Source organism: Trachypithecus francoisi, unplaced genomic scaffold, assembly GCF_009764315.1.
Source record: "Trachypithecus francoisi isolate TF-2019V2 unplaced genomic scaffold, Tfra_2.0 Lachesis_group5, whole genome shotgun sequence".
Taxonomy (NCBI): domain Eukaryota; kingdom Metazoa; phylum Chordata; class Mammalia; order Primates; family Cercopithecidae; genus Trachypithecus; species Trachypithecus francoisi.
Genome location: NW_022681470.1, coordinates 26,998,443 through 27,019,122, shown reverse-complemented (window position 1 = coordinate 27,019,122; position 20,680 = coordinate 26,998,443). Strand labels below are relative to the sequence as shown.

At 38.7% G+C, this 20,680-nt stretch overlaps 2 long non-coding RNA genes across 3 annotated transcripts in view; one reads left to right on the top strand and one right to left on the bottom strand.

Moving 5' to 3' along the window:
• Positions 1-20,680, bottom strand: part of LOC117075112 — a 75,309-nt gene that overhangs the window by 6,143 nt on the left and 48,486 nt on the right. Inside the window, exon 4 of one of the 2 annotated variants that reach the window (XR_004433853.1) lies at positions 15,275-15,348. The exons of the other annotated variant lie outside the window; for it this stretch is intronic. This is a non-coding gene — a long non-coding RNA (uncharacterized LOC117075112). Of the gene's footprint in view, positions 1-15,274; positions 15,349-20,680 lie in introns of those variants that run through there. 2 annotated transcript variants of the gene reach the window in all.
• LOC117075113 lies at positions 17,543-19,945 on the top strand. The gene is made up of 3 exons (XR_004433854.1): positions 17,543-17,651; positions 19,152-19,254; positions 19,700-19,945. It is a non-coding gene; the product is annotated as an uncharacterized LOC117075113 (long non-coding RNA).

Here is a 20,680-nt window from a genome sequence, read left to right as displayed (position 1 = left end):
TCTGGACCCAATTGATATTTCTCACAGACTACAGCTAATCTCCTTAACCATCCCTAAAAAACTCATCCAGTTTTTATCTTGTACCTCTTGTTTCCCCCCACACCACCCCCCCACTGCCCCCCACCTACCACTTTTTTCTCAACCCTCCATCACAAAATCCCAAAAATTATTCAAGCAAATCAGGACTATAGTTGTAGAGTGGGGAAAAGAAATAGCCAGAAGTCAGCCAAGCCTGAGTCCTTTTTAGTGTTAGGGACAAAAATCTCATTCTGTATGCATTATTTCTAAATAATGTCCCAGCACCATTAAGCATTCAATGTGGTTCATAGAATGCTTTCCAAAAGAGATCCAGCTTCCTGTCCACCAACAGGCCTCACAGGTGATACAATTCTAAATTTGGCCTTTACCTTGTCAATGTATCTCCATCATCATCTGTCCTGAGAAGTCTGTCTCAAACTCACAGGAGATTGAAGTTTAACAATTCAATTAGACTGCTTCTCCTCCCACCCATCTTGAGACATATTCCTTCCAGAGTATAGAATAATGATGTTTCCCCATTCAGGGTACCACCTTCTCATTAGCAGAACAGTTCATAATAAAAATGCTACTGACTGGCTGGGCGCAGTGGCTCATGCCTATAATCCCAGCACACTGGTAGGCCAAAGAGAGAGGATTGCTTGAGGCCTGGAGTTTGAGACCAGCCTGGACAACATAGCAAAATTCTGTCTCTACAAAAAAATTTTAAAATAAATAAGCCAGGTATGGTGGCATGTAACTGTAGTCCTAGGTATTTGGGTGGCTGAGGTGGAAGGATTGCCTGACCCGGGCGTTTGAGGCTGCAGTGAGCTATGATCATGCTGCTGTACTCCAGCCCAGGTGACAGAGTGAGACCTTTTTTTAAAAAACTGCTATTTGACGGCCAGGCGTGGTGGCTCATGCCTGTAATCCCAGTTCTTTGGGAGATCGAGGAGGGTGGATCACGAGGTCAGGAGATCGAGACCATCCAAGCTAACACGGTGAAACCCCATCTCTACTAAAAATACAAAAAATTAGCTGGACGTGGTGGCAGGAGCCTGTGTCCCAGCTACTCGGGAGACTGAGGCAGGAAAATGGCGTGAACCCGGGAGGCGGAGCTTGCAGTGAGCCGAGATCGCGCCACTGCACTCCAGTCTGGGCGACAGAGTAAGACTCCGCCTCAAAAAAAAAAAAAGATCAAGACCATCCTGGCCAACATGATGAAACCCCATCTCTACTAAAAATACAAAAAATTAGCTGGGCGTAGTGGTGGGCGCCTGTAGTCCCAGCTACTCGGAGGCTGAGGCAGGAGAATGACGTAAACTCAGGAGGCGGAGCTTGCAATGAGCCGAGATCATGCCACAGCCTGGGCGACCGAGCCAGACTCCGTCTCAAAAAAAAGAAAGAAAAAACAGAAAAGAAAAAAATGCTATTTGGCAAGCAGAGAATTAAAACAAATGGAAATACATATGATCTTAAGCAAAGTTTCATATTTATGCTACAGGTGGTGCTGTGGGTGAAGGATCACCGCCCCACAATACCCTGAAGTGAGTGGAGTCTGTGTGTGCCCTACTTCCCAGTCTCCAGGCTGCTCAACTGTAGTTCCCTCTTCTATTTATCCAGACTGACTGTCTTCCATGTCCTCAATTTTTTCTCCATGTAAAGTACAATACAATTGGGTTCCAATTATTAAATTAAAATCACATTCTGGAACTGCCTGCTTGAAATTACACCCAGGTGACCTTAACTGGAGTTTTGTATGTTCCCAAACACTTCAGCCACATATTTACAGTCTCTATACTTACTCCCACAGATGGCGAACTTCCCCCATTTCCAATGTAAGAGGAAGCATCTCACTGCTGTCCCCATTGCATTGCTGCCATTCAACAGAAGAACAAAAATCTATTAATCTCTCAGGCATGTTGAATCAATCTCCCCCTTCTCATTTTGTTGCAAATCTACGCTTCTTGTTACTCCAAAGTCATGGAAATGCAAAAATAAAGAACTTTTCATTTGTATGTATCAGGGTCACCAGTCAAAGCAGATACTAGTTAAAATGTTTGGAGAGGGCCAAAGTCTGTTTTGGGTATTAGTTGGAGCTCTCTCTAGATGCTTTCATAGATTTTCCCCTTATTTTGCAAATATTTGATGCAGCACAAATAGAATTCATGTTTCACAATTCACACAGCTGATTGACCTGTTTCATGCTCTATAATAATTCCAGCTGTTATTTTACCTTTTATCCCCTCTCTCACAGTGTTAGCCTATCACTTGAGCATTTTGGAGGAGGGGTGGGACTGTGTTAGAACACATCTGGCGTATAGTCAAGCTGATTATTCAATATGGCGGGATAATCATTGGCTTCCTGTGCCCTCTGGCTGGACACTTCCTGCCAATCTTCTCCAGGTCTCACAGCTCTCCCTCCTTGTCAGTGGCAGAGACACAGATGTGTTTAGAGGTGGAAACACAGAAATAATCATTTAGTTTGATGACACAAAGGCTGAGTGAAAAATAATTCACCTGGACAGATAAGAAATGAGGTAGAAATGGGGAGAAGTTTTTTAAGACTAAGAAGAGAAGAGGAAAGGGGTATATAATGGATTCTTCATTTCATATTCTGGCTCTTTCATGCCTCCCATTTAAGGTATCAGCAACAAATTTCACTTAGGCTTCTGGCATCATTTTTGCTTGAAGTCTTGGGTCCTGGATGGAAGCCTGGAAAAGCTATTTAGATGTTAGCTCTTCCTCTAGCACTCCCACATGCACACAGAGAAACCCATATCCAGACATGATGGCACACCCACAGAGAAGCCACATGTGCACCTAAGAACACATGGACAGGCAGACAATACAAATGCCCAATTGCAGCAGAACCACCAAAGCTACAGATGCCTCATTCTGCAGACACCACATGTGCTTGCATTCTCACACCCACACAGACACAAAGACCCATATACAGATGCCACAGCCACACCCACAACCCTTACTTACTCAGCTATGACTTTCCCCTACATGCCTTATTTGAACACAAAACTGTCTCTAATTAGAATTTCCCAAATCCATCTTTGACTAATTGAACTAATTGACTAATTGCTGTCTATGCAGCATCATGAAAACTCAATTCCTGAATTGCTCAAAATAACTGAGTGAAAGAGAAATAAGATACTGCTCACTAGACAGCTGGGGAAACTAAACTTTGGGAAGCTAGGTGGAAGGGCTGTCAGGACTAATAAGTGCCCCACTGAGATTTCCAGTAGACGAACATCTGGATGATCTGGAAAGAGTGACAATGCAGTAGTTACTAAGGAAATGGCCACTGACACGAAACAGAGAAATAAAGTGTGACCTACTGGGGAAAGAAAATGAACTTTACAATCAAATAGATTCAGATTCAAATCTAGCAATGCCGTTTACTAACTGTAAACTTGGGCAAGCTATATTTAGTCTCTGAGTATCGATTTACACAATAAAATCTACTTTCCAGTATTCTTGTCAGACTTAAATGTAAAGATATACATAATGTGGCTCTTGCAGTGTTTAGCTTCATAAACATGTTTGCTTTTTGTTATTAAAGCTGTTCACGAACGGGCGCGGTGGCTCACGCCTGTAATCCCAGCACTTTGGGAGGCCGAGGCAGGTGGATCACGAGGTCAGGAGATGGAGACCATCCTGGCTAACACGGTGAAACCCATCTCTACTAAAACTACAAAAACTTAGCCGGGCGCGGTGGTGGGCGCCTGTAGTCCCAGTTACTCAGGAGGCTGAGGCAGGAGAATGGCGTGAACCTGGGAGGCGGAGCTTGCAGTGATCCCAGACAGCGGCACTGCACTCCAGCCTGAGCGAAAGAGCGAGAATCCGTCTCAAAAAATAAAAAAAGTTGTTCACAAAATTTCCTATGCACTGTCTAGGCAAAGGCAAGGCTTTACTTTTCAGACTCTCTAAACCAAAATAAGATGATATGCTCACTCTTTCCTCAGAGTCAAGTCCCACTGGTAGGTAATATTTGATAGGGAAATAAATGAATGAATAAATAGCTGAATGTATAGAAGGATAGAACAATGAATGGGTGGATAGATAGATAATGGATGGATGATGGTGACTTTTATTGTATATTGTTCTTAAAATTACCAATATTGAGCACTGGATCTAGATTCAGTGGTCCTAGTGCTGTAAATTTCTCAGTCTAGGAAAGATGCCTAGACAGAAAAATTCTAATAAAATGAGAGAAGTATTGCAAGGTTTTATTATAGGAGAGAAAAGAAGGTAACTTCTGGGGAGCAAGGGAATGATCCGAGAAATTCTTCAAAGCAGTGATATGTAATATAGGTCCTGAAGAATATGCAAGAGCTTATTGGACAGCAAATGCGGATAAATGCATTATTCATTTATTTGTTTATTTTCAGACAGAGTCTTGCTCTGTCGCCAAGTCTGGAGTGCAGTGGCACAAACTGGGCTCACTGCAAGCTCGGCCTTCCGGGTTCACGCCATTCTCCTGCCTCAGCCTCCCGAGTAGCTGGGACTACAGGCGCCCCCAACCACGCCTGGCTAATTTGTTGTATTTTTAGTAGAGACAGGGTTTCACCATGTTTGCCAGGATGGTCTCGATCTCCTGACTTCATGATCCGCCTGCCTCGGCCTCCCAAAGTGCTAGGATTACAGGCGTGAGCCACCACGCCCGGCCGATAAATGCATTTTATGAAGAAAAAGAACACAAGCAAAGCAAAGGTAGAGGAGCCTGGAAGGTACTTACCTGGGACAAAATGAGGAGGGGGCATGGGGTATAAGCAGAGTGACAAAGCTGGAAAAGTAGTTTGGGGAACTAGATTATGGAGGACCTCATATGAAGAGTATCTTTTTATACATTATTACCTTTAACACAGAAGGCGGCAGGCAGGGAAGGAGCACAGTTCAGATGTGTATTTTTAAAAGATCACTCTCACATAAGCATGAGGATGGATTTGAGCAGGAAGAGACTGAAGCCTGGACAGTCGGTTTAATTTCTTATCCTCTTTTATATGCATATCTTAATGGTTCCAAAAGGTAGGGAAACAGAGAATATAAGAAAGGGATATATTCAACATAAAATTATGAGATAGAATTGGTAGGAATTTGAGAATTGATTGAATTTGTGGAGTACGAAGGAAGAGTCACAGATGACTAAGAATACAAACATATGGCCGGGCGCGGTGGCTCAAGCCTGTAATCCCAGCACTTTGGGAGGCCGAGACGGGCGGATCACAAGGTCAGGAGATCGAGACCATCCTGGCTAACACGGTGAAACCCCGTCTCTACTAAAAAATATAAAAAACTAGCCGGGCGAGGTGGTGGGTGCCTGTAGTCCCAGCTACTCGGGAGGCTGAGGCAGGAGAATGGCGTGAACCCGGGAGGTGGAGCTTGCAGTGAGCTGAGATCCGGCCACTGCACTCTAGCCTGGGCGACAGAGCGAGACTCCGTCTCAAAAAAAAAAAAAAAAAAAAAAAAAAAAAAAAAAAAAAAGAATACAAACATATGTGACTTGGTAAATGTTTCATTAACCAAAATAGAAGACAGCTCCAGTTATTTATTGCTGCATAATGATTTACCTCAAAATTTAGTGACTTAAAATAACACAATCATTTTATTATCATCTCTTATGGTTTGAAAGTTGATTGTGCTTGGCTACATGTGTCTTGCTTGGAATCTTTCATGTGCTGCAATCACATGGTGGCTGAAGCTGGAGTCATCTCCAGGCTTCCTCACTCATATGCCTGGACGTTCATATTGGCTTTCAACTGGGGCTTTACCTAGAACTGATGACCATTGCACCTACATGTGGCTTCTCCTTGTAGTCTAGGCTTTCTCATAGCATGGTGGCTGGATTTCAATAGCAAGCGTGCCAAGAGAACCAGGTGGAAGTGAATGGAAATTTTATGACCTAAGCTTGGAAGTTACATGAATTCATTTGTGACTCCAGACATGCATCAAGGGTTTGCAGATGGGTGACACAAAGGTCCACCCAGGTCCATGGAGAGGACACATACCCCTAGCTCTCAGTGGGAGGAGTTACAAGGGCACACTACAAAAAGGATGAGCCATATATTGTGGCAGTCATCATAGGAAAACATCATCTGCCAGAGCATATAGATGGAAAAGCAAGTTTGAGTTCTGTTTTGGATGTGCTGTATTTCAAATGCTGGCAGGACACTCAGATAAAGAAGATAAATGGAAAACAATAAATTTGGCTTTGGAGTTTAGGAGATTTGAGAGCTATTGGGGTATCTATGGTAATGGAAGTCATGGGAGTAGATGTTATGGTTATCTAGAGAATAGAGAAGGAAAGAGAAAAGGACTAGAAGGGAAGAGAAGGAAAATCAAGGGAGGGAAGGAGTGGAGAGGGAAGGGGAAGGAATGAGCGGAAGGGAGGAGAGGCCTGTAAGTTTCCTAGTGCTGCTAAAACAAAGTACCACAAACCGGGATTAAAACAACAGAAATATATTGTTTCACAGTTCTGGAGCCTAGAAGTCTGAAAACAAGGTGTTGTTAGGGCTGTGGTCCCTCCAAAGCCTCTAGTAGAGAAAATCTCCTTGCCTCTTCCAGCTTCTGGTAGCCCTAGTTGTTCTTTGGTGTGTGGCAGCATAACTCCAGTGTCTGTCTCTGTCTTCACATGACTGACCTCTCTCTGTATGTGTCTACATCTACATTTTCCTTGTCTTTTAAGGACACCAGTCATATCAGATTTAGGGCTCACCTTACTCCAGTATGACCTCACGTTAACTTAGCTAATTACAGCTGCAGTGACCCTATTTCCAAACAGGGTCATATTGTGAGGTACCAGGGATTAGGCCTTCAACATTTTGGGTGGTGGGTGTGGGGAGATAGAGGGACAACACAATCAACCAATAAAAAAAGGGGGAGGATAAGAAAGGGAAGGAGTGGACAGAACCAAAACTCTGGGGATGTCATAATGTAAGGATGAGACAGAGAAAAAGGGACCACTGGGAAAAAATTAGAAGGAACAATCAGAGAGGGAGACATGCATCAAGGGTTTGCAGATGGAAGAAAAAATGTCAAAAAAATGTTGTAAAACAGTATTCATTTTTAAAAAAGGACTGAACAGCTTCTATTTGAGTCATGAACTGGGAGGTTATTAGAAACTTTTGTGGGATCAGACTTAGTAGAGTAGTAGGGGAAGAAGCCAAGACACTAAGGAGTGAAAAGAAGATGAAGTGGCAATAGTCAGGCTACATAACAGGAGAGTGAGATTTCACAGCAACTCCTTTATGGAGCTTTCCCCAAAGTTAGTACTAGCAATCTGGTTCTCCTGTTAGCCCAATTCCACATACAAAACTAAAAGAAAAACTTGAAAGTAAGAGGGAGAGAAAAATGACATAATTGTGGAGAGCAAGCTGGGACTTCCATTTTTGGAGCTTTCTTGTGGTTTCCCTATAGCTGGAAAAGTGGCTTCCTGGGCATGGTCTGGTCCAGGATAAATGCATAATGGAGAGCTGTTCACAACAGAGAGAATTACAGAGGCAGGGATGGGACACTGCACAGAGAAAACAAGTGATTAATTTAAGGAATAATATCAAAGGTTTGGAGAATGGAAGGAGGCTACAAATGCCAGGAGAAAAAGGATGTGGCCAGAGCTGGGCTTAATTGTTTATTTCCTAGATGCCTAAGGAGCATCCAAGCAGAGAGGCAGTTCTGGGCAGCTTCCTTTAAAACTGTAGTTTCTATGAGAGACTGGTCGAAGCACACTTTTTAATTTTCCAGCACTCTTCAAATACCTGTTCCACCCACCAGACCCAAGCTCCTCAACTTTCTTGTTCATCTCTGAATCTCCTGCTCCTCTTCCACATTTTATTCTCATACTTCTCTGCTTTCTTTCATTAAATACTTCTAACTTTTGCTTTTCTCTATTTCTTTTCTTCACCTCAGAGTTGGCCTAATCATGGCACAAATAAAGGAGTACTCTGTTCCATATCTTTTTTGAAACTTTTGTTCCATTTACAAAATGGAGGTTATTAGTCTTGACTGTTGATTCTTGAGGCAGATAAGAATTTTGGTTTGGGATTTGCTTCAGAGGGAGTTTTGTTCTAATTGTTTGAGTGCATATGGTACTAGTGATCAATCTCCCAATTTGTTAGCTTACTGGGAGGAAGAGGGTAAGGGTGGTTGGTAAGCCCATTTATTCCAACCTGTATGGGATAATAAGCAGAAAGATATCTTCAGACACTCAGATGAAAGAACAAACAGTAAATGTGTTAAGAAATGTAGCTCACCACACATTATACAAGTACTGTAACTCACATGAAATATAATGAGTGATATAACTTGGGAGGCCACAGAGCACAGTGAATGAGAGGGCAGATGCTGGAGTCAGATGCCGCTGGTTCAAATTTTACCTCTCCTGGAGCTTATTATTCAATGTCTCTGTAAATCAGGACCCACAGTCATAAAGTGGAGATGACAGTAATAATAACACCAAACCCATAGAGTTAATAAGACTAAATGACTTAAGGTTTTAGAACAATATCTGGCACATGGCAATAGTATGTAAATGTCATTTATTATTATGCAAATTAACTAAGCACCTGAAATTAGTTTTGTTTTAATTGACAGATAAAACTGTATGTACTGTCATGTGTCACTTAACAGGTCTAAGAAATGTGTTTTTAGGCAATTTTGTGATTGTATCAACATCATAGCGTGTACTTACATAAACCTAAATGGTAGAGCCTACTACACACCTGAGCTATTGGGGGTAGCCTATTGCTCCTAGGCTACAAACCTGAACAGCATGTTACTGAACTGAATACTGTAGGCAATTATAACACATGGTATTTGTGTATCTAAACATATCTAAACATGGAAAAGGTAAAGTATTATAATCTTATGGGACCATCATCTATGTGGTCTGTCATTGGCTGAAACATCATTATGTGGAACATGACTATATTTATCACGTACAACATGACTTTTGAACTATATATACATAGTTGAATGACTAAGTTTAGCTAATTAACATATACATTACCTCAAACAGCTATCATGTTTGTGGTGAGAACATTTTATATCCACTCTTGTAGCATTTTTCAAGAAAACAACATATTGTTAACTATGGTCACCTTGTTGTCTCTTAAACTTATTCCTCCTACCTAACTGAAATTCTGTATCCTTTAACCAACATTTTCCTACCACCCTCCAACCACCCCTGCCCCTGGTAACTACCATTCTACTCTCTACTTTTATGAGCTCCTTTTTTAGATTCCATATGAGTGAGATTATGTGGTATTTATCTTTCTGTGCCTGGCTTATTTCACTTAACATAGCATCCTCCAGGTCCTTCTATCTTGTTGCAAATGATAGGAATTCATTTTTTATGGCTGAGTCATATTCCATTTGTGAATATATACCACATTTTCTTTATCCATTTATCTGTTGATGGACACTCAGATTGATCCTATGTTTTGGCTATTGTGAATAAGCTGATTTCATTTCCTTTAGATGCGTATTCAGTAATGGGATTGCTAGATCATATGGTAGTTTTTTTTTTTTTTTTTTTTTTTTCGAGGAACCTCTATACCATTTTTCATACATTCCCACCAATGGTATGTGAGTGTTCTCTTTTCTCTACATCCTTGAAAACACTTGTTATCTTTTTTCATTTTGATAGCCATTCTCACAAGGGTGAAGTGATATCTTATTGTGTTTAAATTTGCATTTCCCTGATGATTAGTGATGTTGAGTGTTTGTTCATATATCTGACAGCCATTTGTATGTCTTATTTTGAGAAGTGTCTATTCAGGTCCTTTGCCCATTTTTAAATCAGATTATTCATTTTCTTGCTTAATAAGTAACTTCAGTTCCTTACATATTTTAGTTGTTAACCCCTTATTGGATGTATAGTTTGCAAGTATTTTATTCTATTCTGTAGGCTGTTTCTTCAGTCCATTGACTGTTTTCATTGCTGTGCAGAAGCTTTTTAGTTAGAGGTAATCTCATTTGTCTATTTTTACTTTTGTTGTCAGTGTTTTGGGGGTCATATCCAAAAAAGAGAATTGCCCAGACCAATGCCATAGACTTTTTCCCCTATGTTTTCTCCTAATAGTTTCATAGTTTCAGGTCTTACATTTAAGTCTTCAATCTATTTTGAGTTGTTTTTTTATATGGTGAGAGAGAGAGGTGTAATTTCATTCTTCTACATGTGGATATCCAGATTTCCCAGCACCATTTTTTGAAGAGACTGTCCTTCCCCTATTGTGTGTTCTTGGCACCTTTGTTGAAAATCAGTGGCTATAAATGTGTGATTTTATATCTGGGTCCATCATTCAATTTCATTAGTCTGTGTGTCTGTTTTTATGCCAGAATCTTTCTGTTTTGGTTACTATAGCTTGGTAGTATATTTTGGAATCAGGACATGTGATGCCTCCCGGTTTGTTCTTTTTGCTCAAAACTGCTTTTCTATTCAGGGTCTTTTGTGGTTCAATATAAACTTTTAAAAACTATTTGATTATAGTATTATTTTAGAATTCTGGCTTCTAAGAATATGTTTTATATATCAAAATATGTTTTATATAGTACATGACAGAGTAAAATATTTTAATTGAAGTATGTTTTATTTTAAGCCATTTTCTCATACACACTTTAAATAGTAAAAATCTAAAATAAGATTTTTTAACATGGCTTTTTTTATGTTGTTTGTTTTTTACTCAAAGTCCAAAAATATGTATAGAATATATTTTGTTTTTGCATTTCAAAAATGAAAAGCCAATTTCTTTTTAAACTTGGCTTTTGATAAATACAAATGCTATTCCTTTCCACAATAAAATATAGCAAGTATGTTGGAGGGACTGGTATCCTGAGCATCAGATTTAATTCATGAAATTCAAAATACAGATCCTTAACCTCTGTCATGTGTGAAGTGACCTTAAATAAAGTGGCAATTATCCCTGCTTTTACTTGGTAAAAATTTAAGTGACACTGAAGCAGGTAATTTTGGTGCAAGTAATGTATATCTCACTGCCATTATATTTAAATGCTCTGCCCACCTACATATGTGTGAGCACACACACATTCAAACAAATAAACACACACCTACATCAGTTGGAAATGCTTTCAGTAGCCAGCAACCTAACAGTGCTTAAGTAAACATGGGATGTCTGCAAATAAGTGGCTTCTCCTGGCATTGCTTCAGTGGCTCAAAAATTGCAAAGCTTTCTCTCAAGGTTGCAAGATGACTCCTTGATCACAAACCATTGCTTCCACATTCATGTCAGCAGGAAAGGGATAATAAACAGGATCACCAACTTCTGTCTTAATATCAGAAATACAAAAGCTTCCCCAGAAGTCAGAATAGCTATTATGAAAAAGACAAACAGTCTTGCTGGCAAGGATGGGAAGAAAGGAGAATGCTCATACATTGTTGGTGAGAATGTAAATTAGTACAGCCATTATGGAAAACAGTATGGCAGTTCCTCAAAAAACTAAAAACAGAGCTACCATAGGATCCAGCAATCCTACTACTGGTATTTATCCAAAGGAAAAGAAATGAATACATTAAAGAGATACCTTGTATTTATGGCAGCACTGTTCACAACAGTCAAAGTATGGAATCAACATACATCCATCAACAGATAAATGGATACAGAAAATGTGGTATATACAAAATGGAATACTATTCAGCCACCAAAAAAAAAAAAAAAAAAAAAGAAATCCTGTCATTTGTGGCAACATGGATAAACCCAGACATTATGTTAAGTGAAATAAGTCATGTACAGAAAGACATATACTACATGTTCTCACTCATATGTGGGAGCTAAAAACCTTGAGTTCATAGAAGAGTAGAATTGTGGTTACTAAAAGACTGGCAAGGTAGTGGGGAGCGGAGGACAGGAAGAGGACAGTTAATGGATACAAAATTACAGCTAGATGGGAGGAATAAGTTCTAGTGTTCCATAGCCCTGTAGGATAACTATAGTTAACAATATTTATTGTATATTTTCAAATAGCTAGAAGAGAAGATCTTGAATGTTCCCAATACAAAACAAAAATGATAAATGTTTGAGATAATAGATATGCTAATGACCCTGATTTGTTCACTACACATTGTATACATGTATCAAAATATCACTCTGTACTCCTAAATATGTACAATTATTACTAGTCAATTAAAAATAATAATTTTCTGGGTGTGGTGTCTCATGCCTGTACTGTCTCATGCCAACACTGGGAGGCCAAGGAGGGAGGATTGCTTGAGCCCAGGAGTTCAAGACAAGCCTGGGCAACATAGTGAGACCCCATCTCTACAAAAAATAGAAAAAGTAGCCAGGCATGGTGGTGCATGCCTATAGTCCCAGCTACTTGGGAGGCTGAGATGGGAACATCACTTGAGCCAGGAAGATGGAGGCTGCAGTGAACTGTGATCATGCCTCTGCACTACAGATGGGTGACAGAAGAAAATCCAGACTCAAAATAATAATATTAATTTAAAAACCATTCAAAAATAAATGTAGCTCAAGTGCTAAATTTTATTATTAAAAGATTTTGCTTTTTAAGAAAAGAAAAACTTCTCCAGACGCTCCTCTCCCCTCACTTAGGTGCATGCACACACATGAATGTACACACACACACACACACACCACACACACACACAGTGGATTTCCTATTAGTTTTGTCATCTGGAATTGGATCACATGACCACCTATGGTTGCAGAGGAAGCAGGGAAAGTGGGAAACAGGTTGCTTATGATTGTCTTACATCAAACATGACCCATCATTTGGACTAGATATTACTACTCTGAACAAAATTAAGGCTCCATTGTCAAGAAAAAAGGAAGTATAGCAATTGGGTAGATAATTAATAATGTATATCATAATAACTTATCACTTATTAAGCATCTATTATGTGAAAGGCAATAGGCCTAGTTATTTTACATATTTAAATATTATGTCATTAAATCTTCACAACACTGTGAATTAATCATTTGTAAATGCTGTTTGCTCTCTATTCTTATAAATAAGAAAAATGAGCCACACTAAAGTTGTAAGTACCTTACGCAAGGTCACACAGCTAGTAAAAGTGGCAGATTAGGATTTGAGCTCAGACCTGATTTGAAGCTCACACTTTTTCTACAATATCATACCACCCATAATCTTACTACCTGTCCCTTTGCTATCCCTAATTCTATCTAGCTATCCCTGACTTCATACAGTCTTGATCACAAGCCCATCCCCCTGAATAGTCTAAGTCATATGGAATTCAATTTAGAAGACTGAACATTGCCTTTACATATATCAAATGCCTATCACAGTGTCTAAAACATAATAAGCATTCAAAAATACTAATTTAATTCCCCACTTCCCAAATCCCTGACCCTACTTGTCTATAAAATGAGGTTCTATGAGACTCTACTCAAAAGGGTTTAAAAACAAGGTTTTCATTATAATTTTGTTTCACCTACACGTAATTCCACAACTCAAACCCAAGAACTACAGAGATTACTGTAAGCATATGCTTCTTTTGAGAGACACCAAAATATTCTTGATCACTGCAGAGACAGCCAAGGGAGCTGAACATTTATTTATTTGTTGAGCCCTTACTGTATGTTAGGCACTGTTCAAAATCCTGGCAATTTAACAGTGAAAAGGCCAGACAAGTTTCTTGATCTTTGAGTTTCCATTCTAGTGGAAAAGAAGGGCATTAAACATACAAACAAAGATAATTTCAGGAAGTGAGAGTGCTATGAGGAAAATAAAACAAGATTATGTGATAAATGAATAATACACAGGTTGATTTTGATAAGATGCCTAGAAAGAATGGAAAGAGCTTAAATGAGCCCTGCTGGCTAAGAGAGAGCTTGGTCACATATGGGAAAAAGAGAACTGCGGGTCGTAGACCTATGGCCTTGAGGCAGGAATATTTTATAGGAACAGAAAGAAGGTCAGTGAGGCTGGAACATAATGATTGACAAAGACATGATAAGAAATGAGATCTGAGAGGAATCTGTATTTTATTCAAAGTGCAATGCAATGGACATTTTGACAAATTTTAGATAAGCAGGGGTAGCATAATCCCGTGTTATTTTTGTAATCACTCTGGCAGCTGTGTAGAGAGTGGCTTGGCAGGGTGCACAAGTGGAGGTGGAGATTTCAGCAAGGTGCCTTGGCCAGAGCAGCACTGGTAGAAATGGGATAAAGATGGGTGAATTCAAGATAAATAAACATTGTGATACAACTTAACTGTGGGGAAATTTGTTTTCTCATTCACTCCATTTTATCTTGAGTTTGCAACACCACAGTGTTTTGTCACATTCGTACGCATGTTTTCTGAAGAACTGTGGCCATTATTTTCTTCTTAAATCTTAAAAATCATTTATAATAAATGTCTTAACGTGCTGACAAAATTCAGTCAGATATTTATTGTCTTTTATTTGAATGGACTATATCTACAAGGCAGTGCTGAAGCAGTCAGTTCCTTCAAACAGCCTTTGAATTCAGAGTGCCTCTTTCCTTCCAGAAAAGAAAAAATAAAGTCAGTCTCATATCTTTTTATAGATACAGCTTGTCAGAGGTTTAGCTTTGCAGAATTGGCCATAATTAATTATAAGCTTCTTCTGTTTTCTCTAAGTTCATGAAATTAGTCAGGATAATAGAAGATTCTCCCAGAAACTGTGTTCTGGGGTTAATCAGCGTTGTTTCTAATTACAATTCTGAGTAGAATAATCCAGGAGAAACACATGCCACTTTTGGAAGCTGATCCTATAAATTTACTATGTCTGAATGTTCACTCCTTCTGGAAAACGCACCTTAATGTAACTGCAGTGGGAGTTGATAATAGTGCTGGTGTTCCTTGGAGTAAAATTTGGATGAGGACTATTACCTGGCCCTGTCCTATTCTGCTATTTTGTTATCCAAACCCTTCAACTATGACTAGTTAGTCATCCTCAGAATGCAATTTGCATATCATGGTCAAGCTTCTAAAACTGTGATGGAAAGGACAGTTGTAGTACCAGAATGAATTTCTGCATAAACAATTTTCATTTTCATTTTCATTTTTATCAATTTGGGTAAACATGACTTTAGCCACAAGGCATGAGAGAAAAACCAGGATCTGGTTAATTGTTATCTGGGTAACTGAACAATGGGAAGAGTGAAACTGGATGACTGAAGCCCAAAGTACTTCAGGAAGGGATTCTTGGGCTCTTGGATCTTTACAGGCTTAAAAATGCTGCTTTAAGGATATTTAAGAAGAAGGCTTACATTTAGGAAACTTCAAAGGGTTGAAAGTTGATCACTCCATAGGTGATCAATGCAGAGTGAATGTCTTCAGTTGCAATATCCAATTGAAACACTCTTGTACAATTGAAGAAAAAGGAAGAAATCAGAAGATAGTTAATGCCTTTTAAATCCAGATAAGTTTAACTATAATCAAAACACACACCAATGCCTTGCCTTCCTGGCCTCATAAGTTCTAGGTATAGTTGTGAAGACTGTTCTTCAGTGCAGTAGCAATTAACTGGAAAGCCTTGGTGTAATTGAAAGGTTTCTGCGCGTTCCATATTCTGAGTTTGTCCCAGCAGCCAAAACAATGATTTATAAAATGTTGGGGATTTCTAAATAAATATTAAACATCTCCTGGTTTTTAAGATTGCTCAAAAGTATTTACTTTATCTACATTTCCTCCTGTTAACCAAGCAAGTATAAAAAAAGGAGTTGCTATTAATTATCATGCTGTATTTTCAAAAACAACACACTATATTAACTTTATTAACTTTGGCTTATCACAGACTGCCCTAATGTAAGTCTGATTGTATGGCTTTTAGATCATCTTTTAGTTTGATAAATACATCAGAACCTCCAATAACTGTTAAGATTATAGTTCCACCCCACCTAACTATTGCTCATCTCATTCTTACTCATGCAATTCCTCCTCCCTCCCCACCCACACACAGCAATGCTGCTTTGCAGTTTGTCAACCTGAAGGCAATAACAGTTGTCAAACTGGCCGTGCAACTTTTTGGCAACCCACTGTATCTCTGTACTTCTCTCTCCTTTTGTCAATGATTTGGGAGTAATCATCCTGGTTGCCTGCTTTGTTCTCATACGTGGTCAGGGTTTATGGTGCTTTGATTAAATGAGGTGACACAAATATTTCAAATTGTTCCTTTGTTTGACATCCCAGAGATTATTACATCGCAAGACAATGCATAGCTCCAACAGGGATGACAAAGTGAATGGGAAGGAAAGGGCCATGAAGAGTTCATGGGAGGCACCTAGGCAGACTACTTTCAGGAAAGAGTGGATGTGGAAGCTAAGTATCTGGAAATCGATTTCCTTAGAACGGTTTGTGTTTGCATGTCTTCTGAAAGGTTTTATGTGCTCCCAGGAGTAAGTACACCTGTTTGAAGAAGCTGCTCAATATAGTTCTTAAAAATAGTCTAGAAACATTTTACCCCAGCATAGTAAGAAGTAAGAGTACAGCCAGAAGTGAGAGTGGGAATAATTAGAGAGACCTCTTTGAGGCCTTGGTAGTGGGTAGGAGCACAGTGGGAGGGGCTCTTTTTAGATGTACTTTAATCATCAGGAATTCTGATACAATTATATTTTGACTATGATATATAAACTTCATTTGATTACTGTTGCCAAATATTTTTTGCTCTTCACAAAGTAAATGTCTTTTTAAAACTTTTTAACTGGCAAATAATAATTGCATCTATTTAGGGGGTACATTGTGATGTTTTGATACATGTTTACATTGTGGAATAATTTAATCAATCTACTTAAATTTAGTGAAAATAACTTAAGCTATTAATCTCAGCTTTGGTGGCCTCTCCTAATTTATGCTTACACAGGAGGCCACATTAATTGTGAAATGTCGCAGACTCTCACAAACAAGAGAAGAAAATATGGAGAAGCCCCTCAAACAAAAGGCACTAGGTTAATTCATACTGACAAATGTGACACACTTAAAATTGTTCCTAACATCAGTTCATGATTTACTTCAAAAGTTCTTAATATTTGAAAATGCTCAATCATTTAAATTATTTCAATGTATATAGCAAATAAATCCTGCTATTAAAACAAAAGAATCAGGACTGTCAAAATTCTTATATTGATAGACCACAAACTGGGAGCAGTACAAAAAACAGCAAATATGTCTCTGTAGTAAGCCATAGTTATGGTCATCTAAACTATGAGTAATAAAAGTAAATTTCAATCAACTGTGCTAAAGGAAAGACTAAGATATCTTTATATACTCTCTGTATAAAATATTACAGACTCTTATTAGTAAGAAAGTCTCATCAAAGAGTATGCAGTCAAAAATGTAAAAAGAATGCATAGTAGTAAGTTAGGGAGTTAATCAATTTAAAATATTATGTATTTTTCTTGATTTTGTAATGTTTATAAAATTGGTGAACTGTTTTAGTTGTTAATTCTTGGGATTTATTTTTTCTATAAATAAATTCTCAGTTTTTTGCTCAATTTATAAAAGTATAGAAGCCTCATGCCTCACTAAACTCCAATTACTCTGCTCCCTAAGTCCCTGCCTCATCAATAGACAGAAATGACTCTGCCACTTCCTGTCTCCTGTTCAAGGTGATACGAGCTTTGCCTCCTAGGTATGAGGAGCAATTGAGGAATTGCTTTAGTAATAGGTAAGAATTATGAACATGCATTTCTTTTTCTTCAAGAGTTAAATAATGGCTCACTCTGGATTTCCAGATGCACTTAAGATGAAATAATAATGCTGAGCCAGTCTTGCCCTGCTTTAAATTAATCACTTCAGGAAGAGACATTAAACCTTTCAGACCACCAGTGTGCATAAATGCTTTAGTGGCCTAGACCATACACCCTCTCTTGGTTATTTAGGACACAAGGAAATGTAGGCTCAGTAAATGAGGCTGTTTTATGATCCATTTAAATAATCTGAAAAGGAAATTAATACTTTTATTACTTTCAATAAGTGAAAAACTTCCTTAAAAATCTGTAAGAGTTCTTTATATTATGGTGGGTAGGACTGACTGCCCTAGCCAAAACATGGATCCAGAGAAATAATGGAAGGTTACAGAAAGCATGCGTGGCCACATAAATCATAATGGAATAAACAAAGAAAGCCTGGAAATTAATTTGGAGCTGAAGAAATTCACTTCTAATCATGCCAAAAAAAATTCACTTGATTAGAAATCAGGCTGTGACTTAAAAATAAAGTATTCCTTAGTCTTTTTGAACAACATGAATTTTTGCTGGGCCTATTACAAGGATGGGAAAGGAATCTAGAGAAATGTAGAAACAAGGTGTGAATTCTACCCCATGTCAGAACCATCAGGATTTATCACAGGAGGAACAGGAGGAATATTCTATTAGTTACTTTATAAACACTGCCCTCAAACTTTAAGACCTCAAAACAATCCAGTAGAGAAAGGAAAATTAGGTGAATTTGCTAGAAAAGGAAAGTAAGGTTACTTCTCTGATCTCATCTTTGACCCATTTCTGCCTCAGTCAGCTCCAGCCACCATTCTGGCTTCTGCTCTGTTCCTGAAACACACCAAGCACACCCTAGTCTCACAGCTTTTGAACTGGTGGCTTCCTCTGCCTAAGACACTCTTCCCCTAAATTTCCACAGCTCCCTCCTTATTCTATTTAGATCTCTGTTCACATGTCACCTTATCTCACGGCCCCTCCCCTATAATGCTTTGTCCTCTTGCCCTGCCGTATATTTTCTCTTAGAATATTACAGATTTTTTGTTCCCACTGAAATGTAAGCACCCTGAAAGCAGGGAGTTTGTCGTTCACTGCTGTTTTCTCAGTGCCTAGCACAGGGCCTGATACAACTAGATACTCAATAATTATATGTTAAATGATGAATTGTACTGGTAAATACATGATTTGACTATTGTAAACCTTCCTTTCATTAAATCAGTAGATACCAAGCCTGAATTGGAACCCAGATCTCTCTGTACCAAACTGCTTTTATACAGATTGCCCGCAGGCAAGAGGACCTATTATAAAGACAATTCCCGTGTAAGAAGAAACTAGTTTCTAACATTCCTTTCAACATGAATTAAAAAAAAAAAAAAAAAAGTTTTGCATGTGTCAAGACTAAGGGAAGCTATGTATTTAGTTGGCTATACTGACATGTGCTTATGTATCCACAGGAGCATAAAGCATTGCAAAGATGCTTCTGCCAATTTTCTCCCTGGAGTTGACTGACTGGCCTTCTGGCCTCATGATCCCTTAGTGTCCAAAAAGGAGACCAAGGTAAATAAACAACTTGACCTCATTCTCTTCTCTCTTTCCAATCTCCTGCCAAGGATTCCCTTTGGCCCAACCCAACTGGAAATCAGATGGCAAGGAATCCCCCCTCCATGTGGTCCATACAAATGAATGCTTTGGAAACATTTCTGACTTTTTTCTTTTTTTTTTTGAGATGGAGTCTTGCTCTTGTTGCCCAGGCTGGAGTGCAGTGTCGCGATCTTGGTTCACTGCAACCTCCACCTCCTGGGTCCATGCAATTCTCTTCCTCAGCCTCCAGGTAGCTGGGATTACAGGTTCACTGCCAAGACCGACTAACATTTCTAACTTTTAATGTAATCTTACTGTTTCTAGTTTTGACCTCTTGGCCTTTCAAGAGGATTTTAAGTGAAGGATTGACTTACATTAGCTTTGATGATTCTGGTTTTATTTTTCTTTTGTTAATGGAAAGAAAATTCAAGGTTTAAGAAGAATACCTAGATGATGAAGAAGAGGTTTGTCTCCTCACCTGCAGTGGCATGATCAGCCTACCTGCCAATAGGAAGAATCCTGCCTGGGGTCCTGGTTACAAGGTGGTTGAAATCAGCAAGTTTATCAAGCATATTTCCACTTGTGTAAAATGAGGAAGAATGAAGATAAGGCCGGGAAATTAGTAATATTGTGTGTGATGTTACTTCTCCCATAACCTCTCAGATCTTCAGTAAAACCACTAAACTAATGACATATTTGGGGAAAGTAGAATTTGTGTCTGGATGATGCAGGATGAATCTAAGACAAAGAAAACTTGAAGAAGGACACCACTGAGAATTCACAGAAATCGTAGAAGTAGCTCTAAACTTGTATTGGTACCAAATTGAAATTTTAAACCAAATTGACCTAAGTCTCCAAGGGATAGCAGGACCCCAGCTGACGTCTGGGATGTGCTTAAAAGTCTCTCAGGATTTTCATACTTTAAAAACTTCCATTCCATTTTTCCCATAATCTCTATAGTTAAGAACGTTATATCTGAATTTAAATTCCTATTGCTGCAATTTCAGCTTAGCCTAGTAGTTAAAGTAATAACCATAATAGCTCCCAGGTATGAGCAATGGAGTCAGACTCTCAGGCTGAGTTTGAACCTCAGCCAAACTCCTTACAAACTTGGACAAGTTACTTAAACTCTCTAAACAACAGTTTCTTCAACCATAAAATGGGATTAAGATGATTCCATCCACCATAAACTTGTTATCAGCATCAGATGAATTAATGTATACAAAAAATTGAACAGAGTACCTAGCACATACTAAGTGCTCAATAATTGTTGTTATTAATATCATTCCTATATACTAAGCATTGTGCTGTTTTACATAGATCATCACATCTAATGCTCACAATAACTCTCAGGATTAGCGGTTATAATCTCCATTTTACAGATAAGAAAATTAAGATGAAG